The sequence below is a fragment of the Amblyomma americanum genome, chromosome 1 (assembly GCF_052857255.1).
Source record: "Amblyomma americanum isolate KBUSLIRL-KWMA chromosome 1, ASM5285725v1, whole genome shotgun sequence".
NCBI lineage: Eukaryota > Metazoa > Arthropoda > Arachnida > Ixodida > Ixodidae > Amblyomma > Amblyomma americanum.
This window is the reverse complement of record NC_135497.1, coordinates 316,939,415-316,960,731: the sequence shown is the minus strand read 5'-3', so window position 1 is coordinate 316,960,731 and position 21,317 is coordinate 316,939,415.

Genomic DNA, 21,317 nt, shown 5'->3' with positions numbered 1-21,317 from the left:
GACCGCTGGATACCCAGATGACCGCGTGACGCAGGTTGCGACTTTCCGGTAGCGCTCACGGCAGCAGTCTGCTCCTTGTCCAAGATCATCCTGCATCGCGAGGTGGAGTCGGTACAAAGTCTGATGGAACTAAACAGCGAACTTGTTTGGACGCCCCGGGTTGGACGCACATAGCTCTGCGACGCCCTATGAAGAAATAGTTCTAAATAAAATATTGCCTGCGTTCGATGCGTCGCACAGCTCGAGCCACAATTTACTAATGTTGTTGTTGTTCGTTCTTTGGAAAATGGCACATACTCACCATTGGGAGTGGGCACACATTAAAGCGTCAGGATAAACAATAGACGGCATGATGTAAAATAATAAAAAATAAGAATATAATTAAGGGAAGTAGATGATTTCGAACATTAATAAATGCAAGTGGATGGCGCGGAATCGTTAGATGTGGCAGGAATCGTTTCAGAGGCAGTTATGAACTTCTGGACAGCGAAGAGAACTATCCCGCCTCTGAATCCCATCTGTGTAGCACAAACGAGGGCAAATTTATACAGACAAGTTTTAAAACGAATTTCCAGGAAAAAGTTTTCGGACGGAGGCGCAACAGCGACAGGACAGGAAGAAATGATCCATCGTTTGAGGTTTATTGCTGAAGGGGCACTCCCTGAGGGAGAGCATCCAGATCTTTGCAGGTTAAAGTTTACGGGAGGTATCCTGCACCTAAGACTTTTCAGGGGCACCTCTAATTTTAGAGCTCCCTGAGCATGCAGTTAATTCGATGCAGGAATACATTTGACACCTAAACCGTTTAACATCGGCGTCCATGACATCCATGGTGTTCTGTTTGGGCGCACTGTAACATGTGGCAGAATTTCGAATGCCAATCACGTGAGCCCTAGAAAAAACTAAAATGCATGCGAAAACAAAAAAAAACCTCGAAAGAAAACAGCGGTTCCAGTGGGAGCTCCAGAAAATGGTGAGTAAAGGAGAAAAAATGCGGGCTGAGAAACATCAAGAAGAGGAAGAAGCGAGTACTTCATTCATCCTGAGGACATCATCATCATCAATGATATGTTCAAGCTCGGATAGGCAAAAAATAGGCTCATTTCTATGAAAGCATGCAAAGTGGGCTTTCAAGGTAAATCCCTGGCCTGCTAGTCAGCACTTGGGAGGAGGAACAAGGAAGGTATAGTGGGTGAGGATGGGGGCTGATCCGAACTGCAGTTATGCCATAGTTGGAAAACGCAGCTTCATGTCAGGGCCATGTCAATGGAGGGATTTATTTTTTGTACGGGGTACTACGGGAAGCTCAATCCATATACCTTTAAACTCTTTGCAAAGGTGTATGGACGTTTGGAGAATTGTAACGGGCGGACATCAGAATTCACAAAACTGACGACCTCGTTGCCCTACTCACACTGATTTCCCATAATTTCTGGAGGAGTAAGACACAGTACACGGAAACTGCGCCAGCAGAATGGAAATGAGGAAATGACTGTCCCACGCAAAACAGAATGCTTTGTGCCGAACAATTTTGACACCTGGCTATAGGTATACCGTTTCAGCAGAGACAGAGAGAAAATATCAAATTCCCCATCCTGGTACTGCCGTGTCCAGTAGGAGAGTCGGAGCCCATATCGCCCAACACGTGGGTGATATGGGCGGCTAGCAGAGGCCATTCCATTGGACGGTGTGCAGCAGGAGGTGCGACCAAGGTCTGCAAAGAATTGGGTACTTTGTGGGCAGGGATCTAGGTTGGAGCCTGCACATCCTTGGGGCTGTAATCATGCGGCCAAGGGAAGGGTTGCACGGATGCATGTCTCTGTCGAGGACATGTGCCCGTTCGTTTCTTTTCTTCCCTGGTGAACGGCTACTGATCCCAGATAAACGTTCAGGATTTTTGGGGAGAAGTTAGGAGTTTAGCCACACAGGATATGTGCAGGGAGCATGTAGGTGGTGAACTAATGGAGGGCGTTCTCGCTGGCCATGCCGACTTAGATGGTGTTATTGTGTTTAGGGTAAAGTACCACCACTGCGTTTGCTTGTGTTTCAAATGAGTACCTAGAAGAACAGCCCTGGGAAGTAGACAATGAACGAAAGTAAGGACAGACATATCTGCTCAACAAAAAGTAAAGTTTAGTTTATAAGCAAAGGCACACACAAGTTTTACAAAAAGAGCATGGAAGCCGGTGCGATTCTGCGCGATCACCGAAAAGTACTGTGATCGCGCAGTATCGTTCCGGCTTCACGCCCTTTTTGCCCCTCGTCTTGTTCACAGCCGCTGTTCTTCTAGTTTAGGAGTACCAGCTAGAACCGACCTTGTCCTTGTGAATGTCAAATGAGGCCGGATCTGAAATTCCGATGTGATAATGGACTTTATGATGGCGGTTGCCTGCACAGCTTTTGTACCGGAGGAGTCGGCTAAAGTTGCTTCTGTGTGGTAAGTGTCATGGCATGGGGTCTCAATGTGCCCAGTCCCTCTCCAGTTACATGTTTTGGCGTAAAGGCTGGATTGTTAACGGGTTGTTGATAGTCCCACGGTGGTCAAAAATAAGGGATAGATGGGAGGTAGCACGTACTTCTTCCAAATTCTCCTAGTATGACATGTCCTGGTATGGCACCGGAGGTGGTCAAGCGGTGGTGCACAGCTACATAATGAGCGGAAGTCTTCTCTAATGTGTTGTGCGACGCTGTCTGTTGAATAAGGTATTTATAATTATATGCATATAACTGGCCACCTAGCTCAGGGCGGAAGCATTTCAGGATGGCTGTGTCAACTGATGAGTTTTTAGGTAGGTGGTGGTATGGGACGATGCATGACTCGCGAGAACACGGTAGGTTCGACAACGTTGTGTAGGTCGTGTTCGTTGAGTCCATGCTGGTGTGGGCACGGCATTTAAGCATGTGGAAGGAAGATGGGTATTTCTTTTATATGCATTATTGATGTCTATGTCGTGCTTTTCTGGTCCTCCTCTTAGATGAAATCAAGGATTCAAACATGTGCCTTACGTGGACCAGGAAGGTTATCCATTTTCAAATTATTTAGACAGCGCTCCACATCTCCACATTAAACACCTTCCCTTTGTGGTTGAAAAGAAGTGTGTAGTCCAATTTTCATAGTTAGCATTTGAGCCTCCCGCTAGCAGCATGGGCGTGAATGATGTCGAAGCCTTAGAGGACGGTAATTGCTTGACATACTCGGTTACCATGGACACAGCAGATCGTGATGTCGCCCGGATAGATGGCGTGTTGTAGCTGGGCAAAGGCGGAGACACATTTAAGCAACTCGCTAAACAACGGGCGGTTATAATCAAGCGTCTTTTTGTGGCCCATATGATGGGCACTGTTGGTGAGGGCTGATTATCAGGGAAAATGGCCCTTAGTAACCGATTGGAGAGTAAGTTTTGTATTCGTTGTATAGTCGGGCTCCTGTAATGCTTTCCTGAAAGTTGGCTGTTATTGCGCTGTGGGAGATATTGTCGAAAACCCATTGATGGCCACACCCACAGTAGTATGTAGCTGGAGAGCGCTGGGGCTGCTTGTGCCTTTTTGTATAATCGTGCAGCCACATCACGGCACCACACGTGCTTGCGGAAGCAATTGAGTGTAGGGGCAGGTGACGGAAGAGTTATAGATGTCACTCTAGCTGACTGAGCATCGCGAGCACCATTCTCTCCATTACCTTTCCCATACAGGGAGGGAATGATATCGGTCTGAGGTTTGCAGCTGAACTCATCGGTCACCTTAGTTTCTTTGCAAAATTCTCTGCCTCTGCAAAAACAACGGCACCTAAGCGCTCGCAGAGCGCTGCTAGGCCCCAAAAGGAATGAAGATATCGCATATGCGTTATTTGATTTTATAAATTGCAACACTGCTGCTAAACTTAACCAATTCACCAATATCGAAAAAATACCAAATTAGAAAATCTAAACTGCCGTAGGGTATGTCCGCGAAGCATGAGGACTCGCAGAACTCAGCAAGACGCAGTCTGAAAATGAAAGAAAACGTGAATGAGGGTTGTGAATCAACCGGAGGGACCCCGGCCATAGTCACTTAGAAATAGCGTTCAACGCAGCACACTTTTCATCAGGAATTTCGGAAGCCCGTTTGGGTTCATACTAAATGAGACACTGAGGTGCAGCTGCTGTCAGAGTGAAACACCTTCGAAAATGCCCGCTGCTCCTTCAGTTACACTCCACCCTAATGCCTCAACGCAAGAGGCTTCTCCACTTACATTCTTGAATACTGCATTTTCTGCACAAGTGGAACGAAAGTATCCTTCAGTATGCGAGCAGGTTCGCTGCTTTGCATCTTGCCGCTGTTTTTTCCAGTACTCTACGTGGCCGTTGCATGCAATTCTTGCAGCCGTAATGAAACTTTAGAATGATCAGTCAGGTATTCTGAAGAATTGCCGACGCAGATGAGTGTTCCGCGACTCTTATCAATTCTGTTTTCGTGACCTCTTCGTTGGCGACACTCGGCTTGGATAGAGTATCTAGTGTGAGTTCTCTGCAGATGAGTAGGACACTCGACCCAACTTTTCATCTAAGTAAAATCTGATCTGGTGGCTTTTTTATGGTCATGTTTATATTTGTGCAGAAGTAATTAACATGCAGAAAACCAAGGTAATGTTCAACAGTCTAGCAAGGGAACAACAGTTCACAATTGGCAGCGAGAGCCTAGAAATTGTGCCGGAATACGTCTACTTAGGGCAGGTAGTGACAGCTGATCCGGATCATGAGAGGGAGATAACTAGAAGGATAAGAATGGGGTGGAGCGCATATGGCAAATTCTCGCAGATCATGAGTGGCAGTTTACCAATTTCCCTCAAGAGGAAAGTGTACAACAGCATAATCTTACCGGCACTCACCTACGGGGCAGAAACGTGGAGGCTAACGAAAAGAGTTCAGCTTAAGTTAAGGACAACGCAGCGAGCCATGGAAAGAAAAATGATAGGTGTAACGTTAAGAGATCGGAAGCGGGCAGAGTGGGTGAGGGAACAAACACGGGTTAATGACATCCTAGTCGAAATCAAGAGAAAGAAATGGGCTTGGGCAGGGCATGTGATGCGAAGGCAAGATAACCGCTGGTCTTTAAGGGTAACGGAGTGGATTCCAAGAGAAAGTAAGCGTAGCAGGGGGCGGCAGAAGGTTAGATGGGCGGATGAGATTAAGAAGTTTGCAGGCAAAGGGTGGATGCAGCTGGCAAAGGATAGGGTTAATTGGAGAGACATGGGAGAGGCCTTTGCCCTGCAGTGGGTGTAGTAAGGCTGATGATGATGATGAATATATTTAATTATTGGCGAAAAATTTCCATTCAAAATTTTCTCCCCACCCGATTCGAATTTGGGACATTAAGAAGAAACAAATTTGAAGAGCACTTAAGTCAACTTCCATCCATCGAAACGAAAGAATTTCCGTTGTCCTGGTAAGCTCTTAAGCTAAATACGATCACCTCATGCTTCTCGAGGCAATTTCAGTTTCAAGTTACAACCTACTATACCTTTGTTATATCTGATGTGTTCGCTATATCCTGTTTTAGGTTACGACCAATGCCTTCTAAACATCCTCTTTCCGTCGGACTAAGTCGCCAAATAGTTAAGGCGATTGATTCCTAATTCGTTAGGTTCTGCCCATTATGGGCTCCTGTCCCGTCTCCGTCGACGTTTCTTCATCTTTCGTTTTATTTGATTGATAGGTGGAACGTACAATTTCAGATAACGCACAAATCGTGTCTACCATGATGGCCCTAAGGCTGTCGCCTTAAAAAACTCCGTCATCAGCGCTTTAGGGTGTACACCAACATTTCCTCAGTGGTGCGTTGTACGTAAGAGTTGCTCAGAGGCCATGAGGTACCTGCCACAATACACGAAAGAGTTATTCTGGGCATGATGTGGTAGCCATCGAATAAGGCTGGATGCTCTGGACAAAGCGCGACTGGAAACAGCGAGAAGCCGGATTCGCTACCTGTCTTTCATTCGGGCCACGTGGCGAGGTCTTTTTTCGTGCTCCCCTCAAAGACTCAGAAATAAAACTACGTTGTTTGCGAGCGTCCAGTAACCCTTGAAGTTCTTCCTTTGCACTCCTCGCTTTGCTCTAGATTACATATTCCTTATTACCTATGTTCTTGAACGACTGTCCGAATTAACTGCACATAAACCTCAACTCTATTTTGCTATCGACAGGTAATGTGTTTAAGTACACTATACACACGAGGTGAAATGGGATACTGTTTGGGAATGCAGGAGCTTAAGATAAACACAAATACAACGCCGTAAATAAGAAGGACGACCACTTTAGCTTTAGTGCTTCATGCTATGCTACATGCTTTAGTGGTAAAGTGAGCTCCTGATAAGCCGCAAAATATGACGCGCATCGCAATCTCGGATACTGACATGGTAATCAGGACAGGGTTTGTAGACACGAAGCCTTGCAATATGTTGTCTTTGCTACATATGCTAACCCCTTCTGCTGTTGTCCGGAGACACTCATAGTTGAAATGTTATCTATGTAGGCTTCCATAAAGAAGATGAAGAACAAGACGTAGACGAACAAAGAAGAGTATGGCTGTGTGCCAGTGTGCCATTTTTTGTTTGTAAGGTCAACAACAACAACTGCGAACGAATAATTAGGTTTCCACAGGAGCTCTGTTAAAAATGAGAAAAGCAGAGGAAAGGCTTGGTATACTTTCTCGCGAAGCTCTCAGCCTCTCTTACTTTATGTTTCCTGGAGGCCTTCGGCTTTTGTGTCCTGGTGAGCTTAGAGGAAAACTAAGGATTGGAAAAAGCAGTAGATAAAGAGGAATATTGTGGTCAGAAGAAGAGAGGCAGGGAAAGAGGTATCTTTGCCGGGAAATGCACTCAGTTCGGACTTAGCTGTTCTTTCCTGGCTTGGCACTGAACACTGATCCTCATCCTCCTCACTGATCCTTGGCACTGATCCTCATCGCTATACCTAATCGCTCCCTTGCACCTCAGACATACCTCAGCCACTCCGTATTGAGAGGCAAACGCTTGCGCGCCCTGCTTAAGGGCTCCATTAGTCAGAAGAGTGCCATCTCCGATATCTCCACACCATGACATACGCCAGCCCACGTAAACTATGCGCTATTGACCCGAAATCATTTCAGGCGCAACGCAAGTTCTGCGCGCAGAAAGGTGACTTAATTCTTTTCCTATGAGACCCGCACCTCGAGGAGCAAAAAACGTTTGTCGAACGAGCCAGGTCAGTAGTCCTCGCCATCGGAGCCCTGGACTGAGGACTCGACCACTGATATCCCCTTCCATAAACCCGTTATTCCTATTACACATTTTCAACAACAACAATTTCTTCGCCTTTCTTAGTGAGCGACAGAATGCTCTTCTTTCGCCGCTTTTTGTGTGCCGTCACTCGTGTGGTCAGCGCTCACCATGTGCCGAAGAGGAGGGGGCGCCCACACATGCTGCGCATCACGCTGGGAGTGAGCGACTGAAAAACTTCATTTTCTCTGGAGAGTATTCTACACCAAGTTCATGCCGGACTCCAGCGTCCACATTCGCTTCAGCCGGACACCACCGCCGCTGCGTCGACCCGCCCTTTGACGCAGCTGCAATAAATGCGGTCGAGGTCGTGCAATAAGACACCGGTTGGCACAAATAAATCCAGTATCCTTCAATACGGCCTTAATTATTTATATTTTAATGCATTAGTAGTCCCATGACGAGAAAAGCCCTCGGCGTGTGTGTACTTGCAGACGGTACAAAAAATCCTAGCGATGGCAAGAAAAAATGATGACGTCATCAGGCTCCTATATGACGCACGCAGCAAGGCGCGCCCCACCACTTTAGACAGTCCTATACATGTTGTTTGTCAATATATACTCGCCATAGGCCGACCTCCATGTAGCAATAGTTTCCATGACATTCGTTCCAAAATTGCGCCGCAATTTTTTGTCGCACAGCGTTCTGGGTGGTGTCATACGATTTATCGTTGCGTATAACTTGCATACATGTCCTAATTAAATGGGAGGCTAGCTTGCGACAGAGTTTCGAACCGACGACACACCTACCTTGAATTTTATACCTTGTCAGACTTTCCTTTCAAAACTGTGATGCAACCGTTCCTCGTACAGAGTTCGTTGTGGTGTCATGCACGGGTATGTGTCTGTGGGTGGTGTGTGTGTGGGTTATGTGTTTGCGAGTGGGTGTCAGTGCACCCAGGGAGAGTAATGCTTTCGCATTCCCACCCGTAAGCAGTGTTAAGTGTGTGTACCCAATTATTCATTTAGCTGTCTTTGTAAACTTATGTAGCGCCAATATAACGGATGAACGGCGATGATGATGATTATATCTAAAGCACAGCGCGAGAGGGTGCCAGTTAAATGAGCGGCACAAGAGGTTGTGGAGATGGCCGAGTGGTCTAATGACGTAGTCAGTTTTGTGATCCGGAGCAAGTTTTCGTGCTCTGCGACGAGGAACAGCATTTTTCGCTAGGCGATTTGGATTCAGATCCCCAGTTCTGACTACACCTCTACGGACATAGTTCTGCTTCGCGACTTCAGGGTGACACTACGAATCGCCAAATGGAATTATGCGCCGCCGGCGGAGAGAATCCCACTTTTGGGGTTCGATCCCCAGTGCCGCCGGGTACCCACCGGTGATACAATGGGTACAAGCTTTCATCTGGTCTGGTGCTCGGCTTATTTAGGGTGAAATGCTTGGGAAATGGGTCTCTGACCCCACCTTGAGAAAAAGAAAAAATACCTTGTGACATGGCGCTCTTTGGCCATAGCTGCCCTTGCGTCATAAAAATCCATAATCATCATCATTTTCAGCAAGGGTAAATGTCAGCTGCATGAATAGACAGAAGTGGTAATTCATGGAGTCTACTGCTGTCTTTTCATTTTTAGTTCCTTCCTGGACAATATATTGAGCCCCAAGGAAAGTTTAATACGAGTATCCGGTCCAGAAGCGATTGAAACGGTTTCAGGAATACAATTATGTCTAACTCGAATCGCCTAAACGAGCTTGTGCAAGTTTACCGAAAAAATGCTTGCCACACAGCTGTCCTGGTGACTTGAGCACCATGGTTTCTACCTCCCCACCCAAATTGGCGTTCGTTCGTGTATAGGTACAGAAGATGGATTGGCTGTCTTGGGGTCAGCAGTTCTCGCATCAGCTCGCAGCCACAATGTACGTACTGCACTGGCCATGGACGTTGCAGAGGCGTACGATAACAACAGTCATGCTGCCAGCCTGTAATCGCTTGACATGTAGCATTTCCCCATAAGAGTACGCCATTTTTTACAATGCTTCCTTGAAGGCCGACAATTTGCAATACGCCCCAGTGCTGAGGCCGTCGGATCATTTCTGCCTCTTCGCGGCGTACCCCAGGGGTCGGTATTATCACCAATATTATTTATTATTACTTTTACCCCCTTTGCTTGGCGCTTACATGATGGCTCTGAAGAATAAGTTCTTAGTGTACGCTGATAACATAACGGTGTGGAGCAATCACAACGACGTGATAACTCAAGCAGGAGCCCTACTATCGGCCATTGATATTACATCAACTTATGCTTCTTCAATTTGTCTTCAGCTTTCAGTGAGCAAAACCACGTTCGTGTTAGTCGCCAACTGCTGGGGGCGCCGTAAACTCGTTGCAACGCCAATTCGAGTCGCTCTATCTGGAACTCCTATTCAAGAAAGTTCGACTGTAAAAATCTTGGGCTTGAATGAATAAATAAATCAGAATCGCTTAGGTCGCAACACATCTAAAATCCCAAGATTTACAGCACACAACTGCCAAGTACTATCAGATTTCAATCTAAAGCATGACAGCTAAGTATTAGTATTGAAGAAAAGTTGTTAATTACCTGGCTAATTTCACTGCTCATGCACTGCCCCGTTGCTCTCAGTGCCTCGTCATTTAAGCTGTTATTCCTCGAACGAGCTAGTAATTGTACCCATCAATTTACATCCTGTGCACAAAAAGGATGACATACCAACAATGAATAAGACACTAGCTTCCGTCCCATATTTTTGTCATTATCCTTTCTTTTGTGCTTCCTAGTAATCTCAGTGGTTAGGGCACTCTGCTACCGATCCGTAGTTCCCGGGTTCGAACCCAACACTGGCGGCTGCGTTTTTATGGAGACAAAACGCTAAGGCGCCCGTGTGCTGTGCAATATCAATGCACGTCAAAAATCCCCAGGTGGTCGAAATTATTCAGGAGCCCTCCACTACGGCATCTATTTCTTTCTTCTTTCACTCCCTCTTTTATCCCTTCCCTTACGGCATGGTTCAGGTATTCAGCAGTATATGAGACAGATACTGCGCCATTTCCTTTCCCCAGAAACTATTATTATTATTATTATTCCTAATAAACTGCTAGCAGAACCTGAGTTTCAATTCTCAAATACATTGAAGGAGCGAATATATACTTGTGTACTAAATCCAGCTAAAACCAGTAATCGCCTGTGAGTGCACTGAATTTCACTTGAGTGCCTTCTACATTGCCTACCCCTTGCCTTCCATTGTCACCCTCCTGAGCAGCTGCAATCGAAGCTGCGTTGTGCCACTGCTTCCATTGACCAGACAGTTGTGGTGGCCCTTTTGAGAAATACTGTATCCTTTCGGATTCTGCCCAGGGTGCGTATATAGCCTTCTCCATCTCCAATGAACAAAAGAATGCACCTGCAGAAAAAAACGCATGCATAAAACTTCGATGCTATATTCACAGCCAGTTTCATTTAATTGCATTTGTGGAGTGCATTGTGCCATGTGGCACTACGCTTTAATGCTTGTTGAAGGACAGAAGGTAAAAAATTATTTAGTAGTTTTAAATCAACACAGAACTTCCACACTGACACTGATGATGTCAAGCAATAGTAGTAGGTTCTGGTAGCAGAGAGATGTACAAAAAGCAATTGCGTGCTTTGCCTTTTTGTTTTAGCAACTTTAACTGTACAAATCATTTACAAAAAGACTTCATGCTTAAGAAAATCCCAGATTAGTGTGTATAGTAGCAAACACTCAAAAATAACAAATAGCATGTAATAGTAGGAGCACTGCCTGTGTTTCACACATGAGGCATGGGCCAGCTAACAGCAATTCTGTAATTCAAGCTTTTCCTGATGCCCTTATCAAAAAAGGCACTAATGATGCTTAACCTGCAGAAATGTAAGACGTCCTCAAAAAGCTAGCCACTTGTGCATATTTCTTGCAGCCCAAAGTGAATGAAAGTTTGTGACACCAGTCATTGAGCTATCGATGCAAGCTAGCAACCTGGTGCCTCCTTGAGCAAAACCAAAAGACGGTGGAACTTACAAGACAAAAAAACTAATTCCACATTTGTTCCTCCTGTAATCTTCATTTGTGACACAACCTTCTTTGCCGAGAAGTTTTTAGGCAAGGCGGTTTGGTTTTCAGGCATAACAACCGCATAAAATAAGTTGGCAACGAACAGCACACAAGTGCAGCGGCTGGGCTCGCGACTGTTTCGTTGTAAGAAACGACAACGGAGTACATAGCCTGTGCTGGTCATGTTAGCAAATATAAAATAGAAACAAAATTGTAGCGCAAAGAATTATAAATGAGACAAGTGCTACTTTAACATCGTATCTGAAACTAGAGAGTACATGCTATAATGAAGTAGTTAAAATAGTCGCATCGCAATTATAGGCAATCACTGAAGCATTACTTGCATAGTCAATGCACCTCTTATTTAAACAAAAAGCTTTGAGCAGCTCTCGTTCATCATAATTTTTCGATACGCACTGCACCTCTACATGAGCAAAAGTGGTTAAAAGGTCAAGAATCTGCAACATAGTAATTTGTGTGCTTCATAATATTTTAACACACCTCCCAGTTTGATCCCGCCCCCCCCCCCCTTGCGCATGATTTTCTGCAAGAGCACAATTTTCTCACCATTGTTCACATTTCATGAAGAAGCTGGCATGCCTTTTCCCTATTTTCTCACTGAGGCTGGTGTAGAGGAAGTTTGATTGCAGACAAAAACAGGAATTTAACCCAACAGTTAAAAAACCTTTAAGTCGTGCATAACACTGCGAATGTAAAAATAACACTTCAGGTATCAATGCCTGTTAAAGTTGGCTTCAAATCTCAGCTTTGGCGTGCTCATAAAGTAAAAGGTGGTGTGCTCCGTTTTAACAACCAATTTTCATGACTGATACAGTCTGCTAGCCTACTTCAGTGGTAAAGGCTGTGGCTGAGAACATCCGCCAAAATATGACATCTGGCACAAAAGCTGGAAAGCAAAGCAAGGAGCACTGTTAACTGAACTGATTGTCTACCTGCACAGTTGTGCACACTGCAAAGAAAGTTTACAAATGGCATGATGGTTGTGTTAGTGGTTTTTTAATGAAAATAATAGTTAAAAGGAATGAAAAGATTTTTCCTAGCCTCGGCATCTGCCATCGATACTGAAGCACCTGAGCTGGGGCAGCGGAAATAAAGGATAGCAGGCAGAATGGAGAAATGAAATGAAAGAGGTGAGGAGACCGGAAGAGATGATAGGGGAGAAGTATTATATACAAACTATTTGCACATTAAGAAATGTGTCCAGGTTGTGCGCGTGATTAGTTCATGTTGGGGGAATTGAAACACACGCGCACAGCACTGTGTTGGCTACAACTGGAGTGGTGCATCCAGTTATTAATCGTTCAAGGTAGAACTCGCGCAGCGTTCGGTCACTGCGTGTAACTACCTGACGGTGAACAGACTAGAAGTGAAGCCAGTGTGTTCGAGGAATGCACAGAGGGTGAACAAAGTTCGCTCACGAGTGCGCGCACTGCCCTGCTGCCACAACCGCGTCTTGAGGGAGTCTAGTAGTATGCCCAACGCCCTATAGGCCGCAAACATATCGCGACGAGCATCGCCGAACGCGGCAGAGTGAAGGAGAAAGTGTTCTAGTGTTTCCACTGCACAGCATCCGTAACACACATTACTCGTCGCGAATTCGTGACGCTCCCGTCGTTCCCCGGGCCACACGCAGCCAATGCGCGCGCGGAAGATCATTACACGTTGCGACCATGTAAGTGCGCGACAGCCGGTAATACTGTCCATGCGCTCACCTCCTGCGATGCGTCGCTCGGGGTGCTGCTTTCGGAGATGGTCGTGGATGGCCGCACGCACATCCTCCAGCGCAAGGGGCAGATCGCTGGCAGATAGTTGATGTGCAGCGGTCATGATGTCGTCAGCTTCTTCGTTGCCGGAGATGCCGCAGTGACCGGGCACCCACTGTGCACGCACGGCACATCCTCTCTGCACGAGGCGCTCGATACGCGAGCCAATTTCCCGCACTAGTGGGGTACCGCGGCCGTTAGATTGCAGGCGGCTGAGGGCGACGCGGGAGTCGCACTGCAGAGCACTCCTGTGCTCCGGAGGGCCGAAGGTGAGCAGCAGGTCCAGCCCGAGCTGGATCCCCATCAACTCCGCCGTGGTGGAGGAGCCCAGGAAGGTTGCGTGTTGCTGGCTGCATGTGCAGTCGCAGGGCAGGGATGGTAGCCGCCGCTGCAAGGGAGCAGCTGTCGCGGGCCACTGAGCCGTCGGTGTACACGAGGAGATGGTCCTGGAGCTCCTCGTGTATGACGGCTCCGGCCAGCTGCTGCACAGCACAAAGGGGTGTGCTCCGCTTTTCCGCGATGCCGACGAGCTCTCGCTGTACCTCCGAGGCAGCAGGCCAGTGCGTGCAGGAGCCGTAAAAGGGTGGGCCTTGAGTCAATTGCTCATACTCGAGCATCGCCGTGCCCATTCGTGAGCGCGGGTGCGAGACCATACGTTGCAGCAGCGAGCCGCCATCCGCTGCGCTGTAAAGGCAGTCGATGTGATTCAGTGCCCAGCGCGATGATTGGAGCTCAAGTGCCCACGCTCCTGCCTCGGCCAACATTGCGGCGCAGTGAGAGTTTTTGGGCAGGCCTAGGCACACACGCAGGGTCTTGCGGTGCTGGATTTCAAGTTTCTTCCAGCGCGGCTTGCGCACCGGGACGAGCAGCAGGGCATAGAGCACCCTCCCCAAAGCTGCGGCATTGTATAGCCGCTCCACGTCTTCCTGGGAGACGCCCTGGCCTCGATCGGTGAGCGTGTGCACGGCGGCGGTGATCCTCTTCATCTGCAGACAGGCCTTGGTAGCCGCGGGGCGGAAGGAAATCCGCCAGTCGATGTCTAGGCCAAGGTACCGCACCGATTTACGCTAAGGAATCGAAGTCCCGTCCAGTGACAGTGGCGCAAGGTACGCGCGCTAGCGCGAAACGCAGGCCATGGCCACCGATTTGTCCGTGCTCAGCGACAGAACAAGGCAGCGCAAGCTGGCGTCGATTGCGGTCGAGCTCCTTGAAGGCACACCCGCAAATGGCGTGAAGGTCTCCTATTTTGGCACCATATGCTTGCTCATGTGTGTCCCAGTATCCTAACTAAGGCTACGGAAAGATATTACTGCGCAATAAAGCATAATAGGCCCTCTGTTAAACACTCATCTGTAATGGGACAAAAAGCTCAACTTGCTTGCAATAATGCACGTCAAGCAAGAAGGTCATTTTCTCAGTCACCAATCATGCCCAAAGTGTACTGAAACCATTATGTGCAATAATGATAGGAAACCATATCCTGTACTTGTGAACCAAATTATTGCAAAGGTAAGGCTCTTGGCATTATATCCTGGATACTCGACGACGTATTGCTTATTTAGTCAAAAGAATCTAATCACCCCCCTTACCTTCATTTATTATTACCGGGCGCTCGCACAAGCACTGGTTTTTTAAAGTTTTGCTTCAAAATCTGCCCAATTTCAGTGAGATCTTATCGCACACACCATATATCCTTCAATTATTGCGCTGTCGTCCGAAATTATTTTAACCCAATTGATTTTTTCAGATTTACATGAAGAATAAGCTTATAAGCTATTTTCTGCCTGCTTTTACTACCATCTGCTGTGCGATGTCAGTGCAGGTTAAAGATCCCCAGGTGGTCGAAATTATTCCGGAGTTCTCCACTACGGCACCTCTTTCTTCCTTTCTTCTTTCACTCCCTCCTTTATCCCTTCCTTACACGGCGCGGTTCAGGTGTCAAACGATATATGAGACAGATACTACGCCAATTCCTTTCCCCCAAAACCAGTTATTATTATCAATTCTTCACTCCCTTTATAACACCGGTCAGGTGTCCACCTAGCGTTGCACAGTTGTTGCGCGTTGCTATGCTATTTATGCCAACGCACTGTTTGTCGTCTGCAGGTGCCCCATGCACGCGTACGTGCCAGCACGTTAACAACACAATAGCGCAATATCGTGGCCAATAAAAAAAAATATTTTTTGTAGGAAACAAAAATACGCAGTAACTCTCTCATTAGTGCTGGACACCCCATTATTTTGTTTTGAGCAAACGAAAGGTGCAGCAACTGTCTATTTTCTCGGTGCACATATCAAACCCGCCATGAGGTAAGGGCAAAAGGTGGATGTGAAAGAAGAAAAAGAGAAAGAGGCCTATTAGTGGAGAGCCCAGGAATCATTTCAACTCTCGAAGAAGAGGAAGAACGGGAGACGTGTATTGGCTGGCGTTCCTGACTGCTGTTCTGTTGACGTGGCTCAGCTACCCAGGCTGCGGGGCAGTGGCTAAGTACCTGGCGGTGTTGCGTTAGCTTGCTAAATTTCTCCTTCTTTTTGTCTGTGCCTGTTTGCTCCTGTTCTGGGGTGATTGGGTGCGGGACGAGAGCTTAATGTCGACTTCTCCTGGCCAGGGGTTTTCCCCTTGGTCGGCATCTCTTCCTAAAGACCAGCTCCCACTTGATCTCTTTTTCCGCAGCGGTGTTTCAAGCATTCCAGTCGCATTAGTGCCTTCCGATGGAGGCGCTATCCGACTGAACAACCCGGAGGCAGTGCAGGCAGCCCTTCAGTACACATCGAAGCACTTTATGCACATTACCGATGTCCGGCAGTTCGGCAGGGGTGGTGTTTTGTGCCGGTCGTCGGATAAAGACTGTATTGAAGATCTTCTAAAGTGCACGACCTTCGCCAGCCACCCGGTGAGCGCATTCATTCCGCCTCATCTAGCATGTTCCAAGGGCTTGGTCCGAGGGGTCGACTCTCGATTGAGCCCTGCGGAAACGCTTGAGAACCTCTCGCCTGCGGGAGTGATTGCTGTCCATCGATGCAGCAGGCTGGTTGACGGAGTAAAAATTCCTACGGAGTCCGTCATTGCCACATTTGCAGGATTATTTTGCCCTTCAGAGATTAAGGTGTGGCCATTGGTTTTTCGAGTAGATGCCTTTAACTCTCGGCCCCTTCAATGTCAAAACTGCTGGCGATTTGGCCACAGCGGCAAAGCCTGCAAATCGGCCTTACGCTGCTGTGCCTGTGGGGAACGTCATTGCAGAGAGGAATGTCCTGAACAGCAAGAGAAGTGTTGTTTGTGTAGCGGTGCTCATCCTGCTGATTCGCCTGACTGTCCTGCACGAGCACAAGAAGTTCAGGTGCTCGAGCTTATAGACAAGCGCAGATGCACGCGGAGAGAGGCTTTTGCCGCAGTCAAGGAGAGAGCCTCAGCCTACTCTAGTGTGGCCGCCAAATGCCCACCCATAATGGATTCTAGTTTGTCCCAGGCAATTACAGCGGCAGTTGAGAAAGCTGTGGCAAATGCAATGGATCGCATTATGGAAACCGTGTCCACGTGCATTTCGCAGGTCATAGCTGCTCAGATGACCAATCTTCTGCAGGCGTCCACCACTCCGCTCTTGTCTTCTTTGGCTTCGGAAGCTACCCCTCCTTCTGTAGTAATCGATTCCGCTCCACAGGGCCAAAAACAATGTGAGCAACAAAAGACCTCTCAGCCCTCTCCTTCGAATAGCGTTATGGACGCATCCTCTATGGATTGTATTGATATGGAGTGTGATCTCCGCGCCCAGAAACGAAGTGGGTCTCCTCTGAATATTGCAGGTCCATCTTGCCCCCAGTCAAAGACAAAGAAAAGTCACACAAGTCAAAACGCTAAGACCAGTATTCTAGAAAAGGCAGTCGCGGCTGCGGCACTTCCGCCAAGATAGGGTTCTTAAGTGTCCTCCAGTGGAATTGTCGATCAATATTCTCAGCTTCAATAGATTTAAACTGCCTATGCAATCAGCTTCTACCAGATTTAGTTGCTTTACAGGAAACATGGCTAACTCCAAATTTCAATTATCATCTCAAGGATTACCATCCGTTCCGGCTTGACCGGTCATCACGAGGGGGAGGGTTGTTATTGCTCATATCTAAAAAGTTTTGCCACAGGGCATGCATTTCTTTTCAATATGCGGACAATGAATGTGAAATCCTTGCGGTTGACCTCAGTGTCCCAGGTCAACAGCCCTTTACGGTAGCTAATGCATATTTCCCGTCTGGTGTGCGTGACACTCGGCCCCTTGACTCACTCATGTCTAGTAGCCGATCTCAGGTTCTATTACTTGGCGACTTCAATTCGCACCATGTGACTTGGGGGTTTAAAACAGACAGCTTTGGTTCTAGGCTATTTGATTGGGCTTCTGGCAACAACTTGATCTGCAACAATTCCGGATTGCCTACGTTTGTTCGCAGTCAATGCCGCTCTGCCCTGGATTTAACTTTTTCCTCCCCAGGAGTCTCCGTTATGTCATGGGCGCCTGTTGACTGTGCAACAAACAGTGATCATCTACCGATTAGTTTCAAGTTTGCGTGTAAATTAACTCTTCCTGAGCGACATCAGCGCACGTTAATAAATTACAATTGCTTTAAAGACACTCTAAAATCAGCCCTCCAAATCACTTCAGACACTCGCGCTCAGATAAGTGCCGAAAGCAAGGCTGCACATCTATGTTCAGTACTGGACCATGCAAGGCAAAAGTCTGAATTTTTGGTTAAGAGAACAAAGGGTGCAATCGCGAACAATTGGTGGAATTCTGAGTGCACGCGTGCATACAGACGACGGAAAGCAGCTTGGAAGAAACTTCTCATCAATCAATGCCCAAAAAATTGGCTGGATTATAAGTATGTTGCAGCAACATTTAAGCGCACTGTCGCCCGTGCAAAGGAGGAGTATAATACAAATCATTATGATTTCCTTTCCCAATCGGGAAGTAAACGAGCCTTGTTTAGTTTCATGAGGCGCAACAAGGTGATTCCTCCGACTGCCAACATTGAATCCCTCGTTCAGTCCCCTGCTGACATCGCAAAGGCCTTAGAAGATATTGCGTGTGGCCTAGAGCTTCGCTTTACATCTGCTTTACCTTCTACTATATTCACATGCACCTCAAGTGATCTCACTGAGGTCTCTATGCCTGAGCTGTCGCAAATTGTTCTGCGCTTATCCCCAGCGGCTCCTGGCCCCGATAAGGTCACTTCATCTATGATCAAAATTTTGTTCAATGAATCTCCTGCAGACCTGTTGGCTCTAATTAACCATTCTATTAAAGGTCCTTGGATACCGCATGAGTGGCGTCTTGCTGAAATAGTTCCATTGCTTAAAAAGCAAGGGGAGGGCTTAACATTAGACAATATACGCCCTATTTCGTTAACATCGAACCTAGTGAAATTGGTGGAAAGGGTCCTTCTCGGCCGTGTCATGTCATTCATTTCAGAAAATGCTGTATTGAATCCATGTCAAATTGGTTTCAGGCCGGGTTGTTCAAGTTGGTGTGCTCATACTGATCTTGAGAGTCGTATTAAATTAGCTCGCAATAGAAAACAGTTTGCTGCGCTTGTCACTTTGGATATCAGTAAAGCATACGACAGCGTGGAGCACTCGACTCTATTACAAAGATTACAGGAACTCAACTTCCCAAGCTATTTTGTAGCCTGGATTTCTGTTTTTTTAGAAAATAGAGAATTTTACTGCTGCCAAAATGGTATTTCCTCAAGGAGATTTCCACAGACAAGAGGTGTTCCGCAAGGATCAGTTCTCTCCCCTGTTCTTTTTAACATTTTTCTAAGCTCAATTCCATGCATTCAAAATGTGAAAACTTATGTGTACGCCGACGATATTGCATTTTTTGCATCAGCAGGTGACATTCACACTCTTTATCGAACCCTGCAAAATTACCTCAATGTTCTTGACAACTGGCTAGGAAGAATTAATCTGTCCCTTAACGTGAAGAAATGCGCATTGTTAGTATTTCCAGTTTCTGTTCCTGTAAACATCTGCCTGGTCTATAGAAATAACATACTACCTCAAGTTCAGACGGTGAAGTATCTCGGTGTAATATACGACTCTACTCTCTCCTGGCGGCCACACATTGAGCAAGTTTCTGCAAAAGGAGTTCGGGCCATTGGCATCCTGCGCAGGCTTTGTAGTGCTAGGTCAGGCATGAGAAGGCATACGCTTCTGATGATTTATAAAATGTACGTCCGCCCAATTTTGGAGTTCGGGTGTGTTTTATTCTCAGGAGCTCCTGCCTATAAACTTCGCCCTCTTGTGCTTTTGGAGCGTGAGGCGTTGCGCCTTTGTCTGGGGCTTCCAAAATATGTCGCCAATGCTGTTCTGCACCTTGAGGCGCGAATGCCTTCGTTATCAGCTAGGTTTCGCCTTTTAACAGTTCAAACATTTTTAAAATTGTGCGACTCCCCTCTTCACGCTTCCAGTATAATATTTCTTAGTCAACCTTCCGCCTTTTTTAGTGCTGCCTGGTCTCGATTTCATACCCCGCAGATATGTTACGTGCAGTCCCTCCTTGATCGCATAAATATCCATTTCACTGATGTCCGCCAAATATATAACAACTCCTCATCTGTCCAGATTGAATTCGATGACATTTTCCCATCGAATGCAAAGCTGCAGCCCTTCCCGCTTCTTCAGGGTCTATTGCTGGACCACCTAAGGTCCTTTCCCTCTCATGTTCTTATTGCTACCGATGCCTCGCAGGATCGCGAAAAGGCAGGTGTGGGAATTTTTTCACCTTCACTGGATTGGTCTTTTTGTCTCCGTCTTCCTGACTTCACTCCAATTTTTCTGGCTGAATTATTAGCAGTAATCTTAGCCTTACGAAAATTAGAATCTACCGTTTCCCAGGTCGTGGTTATGACAGACTCTCTGTCCATTTGCTCTTCCTTATCCTCGCCCACTGACTCTCGGCCATTACGCCTCTTTAAGTTCCTGATTCCGCTGCATCTAAATTCGGTAAGGTTGCTTTGGGTACCAGGTCACATGGGCTTTCACTTAAATGAGGTTGCAGATTCCTTAGCAAGAGCCTCTCTCAGCGGCCCAATTGTTGCTGTCCTACCATCGTGTGCATATACAGCTGCGGTGAGGTTTCGCAGCTACACAATATTTCAGGAATTAGCTGCCTCGGCTCTTACATCGTCTCCCGAATATCAGCATCTTCTGCATCCTTGGAGTAGCAAAGACTGGCGCTCACGCAGACTAGAGGTCTCTTTCACGCGCTTGCGTTGCCGGGTTCCCCTTCTAAATTTCTACCTTCACAGATCTGGCCTGGCAGCTTCCCCACTGTGCCCTTTTTGTGCCGAACCTGAGACAATAGATCACTTCCTGCTGTTCTGCCGCCGCTTTTCTCATTTGAGGAAGCGTCTTTTGCAAATTCCATTTCATCAACTGGGCTTGCCTGTGTCTTCCGCGGTTGTTCTTTCCATTGGCGCTTCTTTGCTTGGACGAAGCGACAGGAGTGTGCGCTCTGCTGTGCAAAATTTTCTTCAAGAAACGCAGCGACTCCCATTCTAATTTCTTTTTCCTGATCTCTGTCAGTAAGACATTGCAACATTACAGGCATTGTATACTATTATGCACGTTAAGCAATTGTCCCGTCTTCGATCTCCAAGTTAACTGGACCCCTTTCCTTCCCTCTTCCAATCTATCAGACTACATACTATTTCCACTGCTTTTCCCGTCAAAAATTTCCAGTATCCAGTAATTAAGGGCACAGGGTAAGGTAAAATTAGAAAAAAATCGTTTTTTTTTCTTTTGGAATTTTAGAAGTTCAATTCTTTCTACACATGTTCCATGATCGCACTTTCCTCAGAAAGCCATATTTACGGCTGAAAAACGCTTTTTCCGAAACCAAGTAGTGAGCGGCCACGCCCCCTTTCAGGATTAACGTCAATTTTTTCAACCAAAAAGTCCACCACTTGATTTCAAAACTTGTCTAAAATCAGCTACATATAAAAAAATTGTCTGGCAACTATTGTACAGCTCCTCTTTTTTAGCCAAGACACTCCTAAGACGCTTTGCACGTTTTTTCCACGTTTCTGCAACCTTCATGCAGCTGCGTCCGAGTGCTATCCCTTTCGATCAGTATTGTAAATTGTGCCGGTGTTGGTTGCTTGGTTGGTTGGTTGAAATGTAGGAAACCTGGATGAAATGCGAAAGGCCG